The sequence below is a fragment of the Toxorhynchites rutilus genome, chromosome 2 (genome assembly GCF_029784135.1).
Source record: "Toxorhynchites rutilus septentrionalis strain SRP chromosome 2, ASM2978413v1, whole genome shotgun sequence".
In the NCBI taxonomy this organism is placed as follows: Eukaryota; Metazoa; Arthropoda; class Insecta; order Diptera; family Culicidae; genus Toxorhynchites; species Toxorhynchites rutilus.
This window is the reverse complement of record NC_073745.1, coordinates 29,080,505-29,093,337: the sequence shown is the minus strand read 5'-3', so window position 1 is coordinate 29,093,337 and position 12,833 is coordinate 29,080,505. Positions and strand designations below refer to the sequence as shown.

The following is a 12,833-nucleotide window of genomic DNA, read 5'->3' as shown; positions in this document are numbered from 1 at the left end:
ATTCGTGTTGTGGTGTCTACGTTGAATATGTTATTTCAGTGAAGATGGGACGTTTGGCCAAAAGTGATGATGCCGCTGTTTAGGTTGTTCGAGCTGGTGCATGGCTGGTGTTGCCGTTTGGAATTGACGGTAACTGCTCCCTCATGAAGTTCGAACCGTCCCGGTTCGATTTTAGCGGATGTTGATTTCTCTGAATTTTCCTTCTTCTCTGGTAATGTTCTGCGGGGTTCTGGGAATGGATGCTGGCCAATTTTAAATACGTTACTAGTGCGTTTGTTGATTTTCGTTATGGCTATTACTATTCCAGAAATTATAATTATCGAAAATATTCCGATATTTGTTGAGATATGGATTGCAAATGATTCTTCTATTGAATCGGTTGCGGATGTTTAATTCTTGTAGTTTTTCTATAGTTATATTCTCCTCGAGAGCGCCTTTTTCTATTTGTAGACCATCTAGCGATATTGCCAGTGGTGTTTGTTTGTTGTGTCTTTCTCGATTGTCAAACTTTGTGCCATTGATGATTACTGCACAGTTTGAGAAGTATATTAGAAAACTACCTGATAGTGTTCTGTTTGTCAGTTTGCAATCCGTTTGTATGAATACTTTTTGAACGTCCTTCAGCACGATATGGAAATCAGTTAGCCGCTTGACGCCTGAATTGGCATCGTGATCCACGAAGCTGCACTTTCCGGAAAATCCTCGTAGGATTTTGGAATAACATGCGTCGTTGGAAACGTCTATCAGATTGTTCTGATCGCACATGGTATTTTGTCCCACAGGTTGGCATCGCCCGTTGAGAAGATAAGTTGATTGGCTTCCTACTATTGCTGTCCTTGATGGTAGTTTTAGAGATGTTCCGTTGATTGGTAATGGTTCCAGCAGCAACTCGTTAAATATTTCCGTTTTAACAAATGGCACTGAGATAACAAAATATAATTTGCTGTTCTTAAAGACTATTTTTATACTTATAAATTCATAAGCCTGTTCTGAATTAAGCAATGTAATGTTCTGTTTTTCTAACTGATGCACTATGACTTTTAATTCCTCCGGTTCTAGGAAGTTCCTCGAAATCACATTTACGCGAGCTAATTGAATGGTTTCGAATACGGTGTCTAGGTGGTTTCGTATTTGGTCTAGGTGAAATGAAACTCTGATTACTTTGCTGAGGGCCGTGAAATTTTGGTTTACATTGTTGGGATCTAATATAGCTTGTCTATTTGAAATAATTTGTTTTACCAACTTACTTTGTTGGTCATTAATGGATTGGATTATTTTATTTATTCTATTTTGTAGTTTTTCATTGATTGTTGCTTGTAAATTGTTTTCATTAATTAACTGTCGATTTCCTGCCTTGAGATGTTCAATCTCCGTGTTAATTCTGTCTAAATCTTCTTGGTCTAGGTTTCCTGTAATTAATTTTATTGTAGACCCTAAAAAATTGAAGGCTCCTCTTCTGTGTCTCTCCTTAGGGGAAAGGATTCTGTATAAGTTTGTAATTTCATGCATTTTACTACGCAACATTCTTGTGATTTCTCTGATGTTAGGAAAGGTTTCTAATCCGGTGATTATGGTGTTGAGTTGGTTAAGTATAGGTTGGTATAGGTCGAGGTCTACTTCGTGATAAACGTGAATATGTCCGTTTTTGATGAATGTTGATTCCATTCGTATGGTCAATAGTCCGGGGTTTGTTGAAATGTCTTGAATTTGAATGATTTGTCCAAAATAAAGTTGCATTTGCAGAACAAGAAGGATCAACAGACAAAGTGCCATCTGAAAGAAAAAATATTATTAGTTATTATTTATTCTTTTTATATTATTTTTGTGTAATCTACGATTCGAGTCGTCAATAAAGCTTTTCAATCTGTCTTCGACAACTTGAACCGTTGAATATCGTTTTCTCGTTTTATTCCGAATTCCCTGCACTTTATGTAACACTTGCTGATCTGGGACCAATTTTGGTTCGTCTTCCAGATGCCGGTTGTGTTGTTTATGTGTGTTCCTTTGTGTTTTGGTCAGTGTTAATACGACTTCGTCATATAATTTATCTCTTTTTGCCAATATTTCTTCGGCGTCCAGAGGTCTTTCATCTTGGTCCTTGATACCTAAAAAGATTTCTCGGGGTTTCATGTTAATTGCAGAATGTATGGTTTCATTATATAAAGTGCAAGAAATTCTGTATAATTCTTTGTTGGATAGTGATTCATACTTATGCCTATTACAACGATAAATCTCGGCGAGTGTACTGTGGAATCTTTCCACTATTCCGTTGGTCTCGCTATGATTTGTCGGTGTAAAATATATTTGTATGCCTAGGTCATCGAGGAGTCCTCGAACCTCAATAGATCTCATGGATGGCTCGTTATCGCATACAATAAGTTGAGGTTTCCCATGAGTGCTAAAGAACTTCAGAAGGGCTCTTCTTATATCTTGTATTGTTCTGGACTTGATACTTACTAAAACTCCGAACCTAGAGAATTTATCTACAATGGATAAGAACATATCCGGTTGAGATATGAATATGTCCACATGGATAATCTCTAGTGGCCGTTTTGGGATGGGGGTCTGTCCTAGTTTGATTTTGTAAGGTGCTCTATCATATTTGGCTTTATTGCATTGATCGCATAATCTTATGTACGTTCTGATTTTTCTTTTCATGCTAGGGAAATAGTATGTTCGAGAGATTTGCTGAAGATTTTCCTGAATACCTCTGTGGGCGAAATCGTGTTGTCCTCGTATGATTTCGTTCTGGCGTTCTTCGGTAGTGACGTCTTCTAAGGTGATTTGGGATATTCTCATTCTAAAAGTTTTATTTCGGCTAAAATAGTTTTTGTAGACTATTTGAAGAGAAGGTAGGACGGTCTCTGGACAATTGATGCAATTTAATTTTTTTGGATTTGTGTAATCACGTAGTATTCTTAGAAGGGTCGGAACTCCGAAATATAATTTTGTTATCGTTTTTCTGAACACGCGTGGAAAAATCTCTTCGACTTCTTCACTGTCTGTCTGTCCAATTTTTAAAACTATTTGATTTGAAAATGCATTCAGTGGTTTTAGTGTCATAGGTATGAATTCCGAGTCATCCGTGTCTGCCGAATGAACGGTTGCGTCGTCGGTATCGTTTTCGTCTTCGTTATTATCTGTGTCTTCGTTGAGATTGATCTCTAGGGGAATCCGAGATAGGGAGTCGGCAACAGTGTTTTGTTTGCCTGGTCGGTATTTAATGTCATAGTCGTATTCTTCAAGATCTAATCTCCAGCGGATCAATTTACTGTTGGGGGTTTTCAAATTTAAACCGTAAGTCAAGGGCTGGTGGTCAGTGTATAGTGTGAATTTGCGGCCAAATAAATATGGTCGAAAGTATTTACAGCCCCACCAAATGGCTAGTAATTCCTTTTCGATCGTTGAGAGATTTTCTTCGGATTTGGTTAGAGTTCTCGAGGCGAACGCTACTGGTTTGTCTCGACCTATTATGCCTTGGGATAATACGGCTCCAATCGCGTGGTTAGAGGCGTCTGTGGTTAAGATGAAGTCTCGTGTAAAGTCGGGGTATTGCAGTATGTCGCTACTTGTTAATATATTTTTACATTTGTGAAAAGCTTCAATAAATTCCTCTGAATGATGGACTTCCTCACCTTTCCTCAAACAGTTTGTTAGGGGCTTTGCGATTTTCGCAAAGTCTCTAATGAACTTCCTATAATATCCTAACACGCCGAGGAACCCACGGAGTTGTTTCTCATTCTTAGGTAAAGGCCACTCTTTTATTGTTTGTATTTTATTGGGATTAGGCTTAACGCCCTCTGGAGTCACAATATGACCCAGGAAAGCAACTTCTTTTTTCAAGAATTCGCTTTTGTCCAACTGAAGTTTCATGTTAAATCTTTTAAGTCTATCGAAAATTTTACAAAGGCTTTCAATGTGTTCTTGAAGACTGGTGGAGAAAATTATAATGTCATCCATATACACAAGGCATATGGTGCCAATATAATCTCTAAGGACATTATCCATCACGCGTTGAAACGTGGATGGAGCATTCCGAAGACCAAATGGCATCCTAAGGAATTCATAGTGCCCATGCTCCACGCTGAAGGCGGTTTTTGGTATGTCCCGATCTTGAATTTCAATTTGGTGAAACCCACTAGCTAAGTCCAATGTAGAGAAATAGTGACAACGTCCCAGTTTGTCCAATATTTCATTTATATTGGGTATAGGGTACTTGTCTTCGATAGTCTTTTGGTTCAATTTTCTATAGTCTATCACTAGACGCCATTTTCGCTTCCCTGATGCGTCCTCTTTCTTGGGGACAATCCACACCGGGGAAGACCAAGGGCTGCTCGAGTGACGAATAATACCCTGATCGAGCATTTTGCTTATTTGCTGTTGCACTTCAGCTTTATGGCAATAAGGGTATCTATAGGATTTCGAGTGTACCGGTATTTCATCTTTGGTGTTAATTTCGTGTTTAATAGCACTTGTGAAGGTCAAGTTTAGTCCTTCTTGATGAAATATATCGCTGTATTTCTTTATTATTTTGAACAGATTTTGGCGTTCTTCTGAGTTTAGGTGGTCTGAGCGGATTTGTTTCAGCAGTTCTTGAGGGTTATTATTCATTGAATCAGGAGGTGAGACTTCGTCAAAATTGTTTAATTCGGAAAAAATAGGTCTGTTTGAATTAACTTTCACCGGACAATGGCTAGTATTTCTAATCATGACAGTAGCTTTATTATCGGTTGATCGATAGAGTCCTGGAAGGATATTCACGTCGTTTGTTAAGGAGTAAAGTTCTGGAATATAGAAGTCACCGTTCTGTATGTCTATTGGAAGTTTTATAGGAACCTCTTCATTTGCATTCAAGTTGATGTCGTAGGAATTAGGATATTTCCTACTCATCTGGATGGTATAGTCTGGAAATTTAAGTGTGTTAGAAGAAGTGATTATGTCGGCTTCAAGTTCAGTCAATGTTTGATAGCCAATAAGTCCGTCAAAGTAGGGATGAAATTTGAACAAAAAGAATGTGATGGGAGGTTTTCCATCGAAGGGAGAAAATTCAACGGATTCGCTAATGGAATGGGTGCCGTTGATATTTCTGACGAAAGAATGATTTAGTTTGGAAATTTTTAGATTTGCAATTTTCGCAGGATTGATGTAATTTTTGTTAGCGCCACTGTCTATCAAAAATTTCATCTCTCCTATTTTCGTGTTTAATTTTACATATGGGATAAAATTTGTTATCTCCCGTTTGAACTGTCTGAATCCGGTTGAAAATTTAAATCATCTACATTTCCTTCTGTGTTCTCAGATGTCTCATTGGTTTCGATGTTTCCTCCGAAAATGTTTGGATCATTTTCTGAATAGATGTTGTTATGGGGGTCATAGTCTGGGTAATTTCCCTCAACCTTCGCTAAGGCATAATTGTCATTTTCAGCATGTCCATAATCGGGCAAATATGTTTCTTCACAATGTTCGAAATGATAGTTGGGACTTGGGTGAAAAGGATTTAAATTCTGGCGTGGTTTAAAATGGTTATTATTGTTTCTATTCATGTAATTTACGTTCCTACTTCGGATCGAGTGATCCACCTCCATAGGGACTGGTTTGGGAAAATTATTTTGATGGTTTTGTCCAAACTGATTGCGGGGAAAATTAGGATTTGGTTGCTGGGTGAAATTATTTCTGAAAATTGGGGGTCTCTGAATTGGGTTTGGAGAGAAATTAGGTTGCCAATTGATTGGTTTGGGGTTCGGTGGAAAACGGGGTACGTTCACAGGACCATTGTATGGTGCTGAAAATTTAAAAGGATTCACTGGCCGGGTAGGTATGTTTGGAGGAATAGGAGCTCTTGGATGATTAAATGGTTTCGGTGGTAGCATTGGTTTATATGATTTTACATAATTATAGTTTTGCTCCTCCATACAAAGTCGGAGAGCGTCTTTCATTGTAGTGGGGCATTGGGCTCTAATGATTGGTCCTAGTGGCTCTCTTAAGCCAGCGAGGAAAACTTTTAGCCCTATGTCCTGGAAAAATTCTTTCTTTGCTTGTTTCACGGCTGCATTTTGTTCTGTTATGCTCAGATTATTTGTGAGCAGTGAAACGATGTGCGATACCTTGGAGTAAAATTCTTCCACGTTTCCGATTTGGTTCAATTTGAAGAGGTCTCTGGTGAGGGAGACCTCGTCACGCCTGTCACTGTAATGTGTGATTAGGGTTTGTTTTATCTCGGCCCACGTTAAGTTGGTGCCGTATAGTTCGAGTACGTTGTCAGCGTCCCCAATTACTTTTGTGCGGATCGCTTGAATCCACACTCTATAGACGTTAGTATTCTGTGCCTCATTCAGCAGAGGGATTATATTATCAATCCCCTTTAAAAATGAGTTTAATTTTAACGGGTTTCCGTCGAAACACGGAAGATCCCGAATAATTTGGGGCGTCTGTAACGATTTTAGTATCGATTCCGTTCTTTGCTCCGGCACTTGAATCACCTGCACAGGGTTCGCTTGCCTGTTGGCAGCCAGTTGGGCGGCAAGTGATTGAGCATTTCGCTCACCTTGCGCTGCTTGGATTTGTAATTGAGCGATCTGCTCATCCTTCTCGGCCAGACGGCTGGCCAGTTGTTCCAAACTCGCTTGGAGAAGTTCGAGCTGGTTCTCTGCCATGTCTCGGCCTCGATTGAAATTCCTAAATCGCTTAATTTTGGAAATTAAAATTTCCTTGTTTAAAAAAGTATTTTACTTGGTACCGGTTATAAAAATTCACCTTTTTATTCGTTATTAAATCACTAAATATTAAATCACTACACCTAGTCTCTAGGAAATTAAAATATCTTTTTATAAAGTTTTTCACTTGGTACCGGTTATAAAAAAAATCACCTTTTTATTCGTTATTAAATCACTAAATATTAAATCACTATACCTAGTCTCTTTTTGCTTACCTTAATTTTTGCGATATTCCTTCGCTGGTTCTGATCGCTTGGTTTTGTTAGTTGTCCTTGGGGTGCCACTACAATCGATAAGCCGTCGATTCGGTCACACACGCGAACTTCTAACTAAAACCGCAATCCGCACGACTGCGCCACTTACGTTTTTAAATTAAAGGAGAGCGTTTTTAAAAAAGAACTACACTTGTTCACTGTAAGATTAAGACTAACTTTATTATCGCTTCCAGTTTACATGACTTATGATTTATGCCTACTCAATGAGCCGAAGGGAATTTGATACCTACATTCTCGAGTTGCGTACCGTTGCCTGTTATGCTGATTCGTGTTGTGGTGTCTACGTTGAATATGTTATTTCAGTGAAGATGGGACGTTTGGCCAAAAGTGATGATGCCGCTGTTTAGGTTGTTCGAGCTGGTGCATGGCTGGTGTTGCCGTTTGGAATTGACGGTAACATATATATATATATATATATATATATATATATATATATATATATATATATATATATATATATATATATATATATATATATATATATATATATATATATATATATATATATATATAGTACGTCCTTTAGTCATGATTTTTCAAAATAAACCGATGGTTTTCAAAAAATCATTACTTTTGAACTACTAGGCCGATTCAGACGATCAGAGGATATATCAATTTGAAGGCAATAAGTTGGTCTTCTTTGAAAAAATACATGCGTAAAAATTGGATTCGAGTCGCATAGATGTAGTCTAGTCGCTTGAACGAAAACTGAAAACATGTTAACTTTAAAAAATCATAACTTAAAAACGAAAACCAACACCACTCTGATATTCGGATATGTTGTGCGAAAAAAAAATCAGTTTTCATGAAAAAATATTAAAAAAAAATATGGCGCCCTTGGTCCCGAGACCATGTAAACTATGAAAAACAAATACAATCAATAATTACGGAAACAAAATTAAATTTCTTAGGAAGTGTGGAATTTTTCCAAAAAAGACTATTTCTTTGACTTCAATTTGATATGTTGATTGTCTAAATCGGTCAAGTAGTGGAAAAGTTATGAATTTAAAAAAAAAAAAGGAATTTTTGGAGAAAGGGTGATTTTTTTTTTATTTTTTGGACCACCCTAAAACAAATTTACCACGAAAACCTGAGAACCACTATATCGGTCTTTATATCCATACCATACAAATGAAACACAAATTTCTGCATTACTCGAGAATTAATCAAGCAAATGAAACCAAATTTGGCATTTGGAGGTTTAAGGGTGCAATAAATGTTTTTACGGTGGTTGGATACTCCTCCCCCTCTCTTAGGGAGAGATGCCATACAAATGAAACACAAATTTCTGCATTACTCGAGAATTAATCAAGCAAAAGAAACCAAATTTGGCATGTGAAGGTTTTAGGGTGCAACAAATGTTTCTATGGTGGTTAGACTCTCCACCCCCCTCTTTAAGGGGGGGCTGCCATACAAATGAAACACAAATGTCTGCATTACTCAAGAATTAATCAAGCAAATGACACCAAATTAGCCATATGGAGGTTTTGGGATGCAATAGATGTTTTTACGGTGGTTAGACAATCCACCCCCCTCTCTAAGGGGGAGCTGCCATACAAACAAAAGACAAATTTCTGCATAATTCGAAAACTAATCAACCAAATGGAGCCAAATTTGTCATGCGAATGTTTTAGGGGACACGAGATGTTTCCATGGAATACATGTGGAGGTTTTAGGGGGAAAGAAACATTAGGTACTGCCATAGAAATGAAACACAAATTTCTGCATAACTCGAGAACTAATCAAGCAAATGGAACCAAATTAGGTATATGGAGATTTTAGGGTACAATAAATGTTTCTATGGTGGTTAAACACTCCACCCCCCTCTCTAAGGGGGGGCTGCCATACAAATGAAACACAAGTTACAGGGGGCACACAAACACAAACTTCCGCATAACTCGAGAACTAATCAAGCACAATTCGGTATGTGAGGGTTTTTGGGTATGAGAAATGTTTCTATGATGGTATCACACCCCTCCCTCCTCTGGAATGGTTTCATAAAAATATTACACATATTTCAACCAAAAATATTCCAACCAAACATGAGAAAATTTAAAATTTTCGGAAAACTTTGAAGGTAAAAGGAAAAATTTGGAAAATTAAGTTCCTATATGTTCTACAATTACATAGTGACAAGTGCTGTTAGTCCATTTGATGTTTGCGCTAGCGAAATTGATATTTGTTCGAAACTGGAAATGAATTTTAATGTGATGAAACGCACTCCTATATTTTCTTCTATCTATATCAATAAAAAAGTATCGCCGAAGATCAATCAATGAACAGTTCTGCGATTGGACCCTTGAACTTGTTCTAAGTAAGAAAACGTGAATGTTTGAAGGTATTGATAACAAAAAAATCAATTTTTGGTGGGACGAAGTTTGCCGGGTCAGCTAGTAAGTCATATATGAAACATAAAAAAAAAATCTGTATATAATCGAGTCTAAAATTGTATATAGAGCAAATCCACGCCAAATCGACCGGCTGCTGATTCGACCCTCCTCGAATTTTTTTTGAAACTTGGCACAAACTACCAAAAAATCTCAATTTTCATTATTGAATGACCGATTTAAATTACGACTGATTTTTTAAAAGGGCGTGTTTGAAATCATTGATCTTTCTTCCAAAAAATCGTAACTCAAAATCCAGATGTCTAATTGAAATATGATGTTTGAGAAAGTTGTTGGAAAATCAATTAGCTATAAAGGAAAAATAACATTAAGAATACACTGTTGAAAATTTTCACTCGAAAATTGAATTTAATATTAAAAACTCTTATATCCCAAGACAAACGCCCCCCCCTCGTTTTTTTTTTGTATATTTATAAATCGTAACTATTTAAGGAAAGTAATATGAAAAATAGAATCTACATGCGATTCAACATGAAAAAATATATATAACGTTTTATCTTAGAACTAACCGTTCCCGAGATAAAACCATTTTTTTATAATGAAAATAATGTTAGTAAAATGGCGGAATGTCAGTCTCAGCATTTTCTGATATTTGAACAGTCGTCACTGCTACTTCAATGTTTTCCACATTTCTAAATAAATCCTGCCAGTTGATATAGTTAAGCTTACACCTAATCTTTGATTGGTAATTTGCTTTAGTGTAATCAGAGACCTCCTCAAATTCATAATCAAATGGTTTTTGAGTGTTATCTATAAATATAGAATATTCGATAGCTGTGTGGAAAGCTTCATTTTTCCAAAGTGGAGTTAATGATTCGGTCACACAAAAATCTTCGGTCATATTTGTCAACAAGAAATCCAAGAAGCATTTCTGTCGATTCTGAACATTGTTTATTTGATTCAACCCAAGACCGGCTATTTTATCAAAAATAAATTGCAGAGTCTTATTATCACCAACAACTGGAAGCAAGATAAATTCATTTTCAGAATCAGTGATAAAGTCCGCATTTCGTTGATTGAAATCTCCGTATATATGGATTTTTGATTCTGGTGCAAAGGAAGATAAAATATTTTCAGCAACTTCAAAGAATTTCTCATAACAACTAAGTTGAGCACGATCAGGGGGGAAGTAAACAGATGCAAATACAGGGTGGGCCATTTAAAGTGGAAGGATTTGTTTTGCAATAGCAAAGTAAAGAAGTGGAATTTTAATTTTTTTTTTTGAAATTCATTTATTTTGGTCCAAGGAGATTTGTTCTAACTACTTTTTTATTATGATATCTCGTAAATGACCGCCTCTGGCCTTGACCGCAAAATGTGCACTTTTTTCGGCATTTTCCATCACTTTGCCCAATGTTTCGGCCGATATGGCAGCAATTTCTTGTCGGATATTGTCTTTCAGCGCAGCCAGGGTCCTTGGTTTGCCAGTGTATACCTTGGATTTTAAATATCCCCATAACAAAAAGTCAGGAGGTGTCAAATCAGGTGATCTCGGTGGCCAGTCATAATCGCCGTTTTTCGATATTAATCTTCCGGGGAACATTTTGCGCAATAATTTGGTCGTGGCAGCCGCTGTATGGCATGTAGCGCCGTCCTGTTGGAACCAGTAATTGTCCAATTCTTTTTCACGACCAAATGGCAATAAAAAGATGCCTAACTCTTGCGAACGATGGCGACCTGATGTCGATGGAGTCTCTGCAATACTGGCTCGAACGGCATCAATATTCTCGTCGAAACGTCTTGGTCGTTGTCTGGACAGATGACTGGCATTACCAACACTACCAGACGATATAAATTTGGCATATAATCGACGTATAGTGTTGTCTCCAGGCGATGTTTTAACTTTATTTTTATTTTTCCACGCACGTTGAGTTAACACAATTGAGAAGTTATTTTGAATGTACAGCTGAACAATTTCAACGCGTTGTTTAGGTGTGTATTGTTCCATGGTTAAAATTGTACTGAAATGACGCTTCCAACGCGGTATGACATTTGTTAATCTGACATCTCTGTCAAAAGTTATGGGGTTGCCAGATGCTTCCACTTTAAATGGCCCACCCTGTATATGTATAAATATATGTATATAAAATAGGCCCCTTCTGAAGCAATTCACCAATGAACGATCCAGTCATCGAAACACTTTTTATAGCAGTATATGATGATGATGACCCACCTCATACCCCTACAAAGGTTTGAACTGGCCGATTTATCTAATAGATAATATTTATATTTAACCAAATTAAGATATCAGTATTATAAAACAAAACAGCGAACTGACTCTGTTGCAGGCATGAATTTCTATTAATCGAACATCATAAATAGGCAAAAACTTTAAAAGAAAAACAATGGTCCTATCCTTATCGACATTATCATAATGATAATCCCAACTTCAGACCCAAAGGTTTTTTAAGGCATGTCAAGAAAATTTCCAACCCGGGAAGATCCTTGAAAGATTGGGAATCGAACCCAATATCTAAAAGTGTCTACTTAGAACATGATAGAGATCTGCCACATTCACAAATACTCGATATAACCATCTTATGATAAGATAGTTTACGACAATTCTGAATGAGCTATCCCCATTCCAGTTTCCACTTCAGACCCACATAAAAATTTCATTATATATCAGTGTTCTGCCAGTGTTCCATTAACATAGTCCAGGCCGACCAAACGCGCGCGAGGCTCCAACTCTCGTAGACAACGCTTATTACTTTTTTTTTTACAATATACATAAACAAAACAAAAAAAAATCATCATCAGTACGAACATGGTAGTTTAACCTGTAAATAAATTTTATTAATTTTTATCAATTGAAAACATAAATGAATGATTTAGGAAAAAAACATGATTTCTATTAGTTCAAATTGGTTATATCTTGAGAACGGTTAGATCTAACGTTAAACGTTATATATAGCTTTCCATGTTGAATCGCATGCAGATTCTATTTTTTATATTACTTTTCCTAAATGGTAACGGTTTCACAAAGTATCGACATTTCATATTTACAAGTTTTCATACAAGTTTATAATATTAAATTTTATTTTTTAGTAAGATTTTTGAACAGTGTATTTTAAATGTTAGTTTTTCTAAATAGCCAATTGATCTTCCAACAACTTGGTCAAGCATCATATTTTAATCAGACATCTGGATTTTGAGTAACGATTTTTTGAAAGAAAGATCAACGATTTTGACAGTGGTAATTTAAATTGGTCATATTATAATGAAAATTGTGATTTTGGGTAGCTTCCATCACAAGTGCCAAGCTTTAAAAACACGGAGGGTCGGGTCAGCGGCCGGACGATTTGGCGTGGAATTGCTCGGTAAAAGAAAATTGTAAAGGGTCAATTAGAAAACCAATCAATGAAGAGTTCTGGGCGGGATGAAGTTAGCCGGGTCAGCTAGTTTAGATATAAAGTGTTTATTATATGCAGTGTTCA

At 36.7% G+C, this 12,833-nt stretch overlaps 1 protein-coding gene across 7 annotated transcripts in view; it reads left to right on the top strand.

Annotated features, from left to right (window-relative positions):
* LOC129764724 (protein phosphatase 1 regulatory subunit 16A) overlaps positions 1 to 12,833 on the top strand; it is a 639,202-nt gene that overhangs the window by 40,953 nt on the left and 585,416 nt on the right. The gene's annotated exons all lie outside the window — the stretch shown is intronic.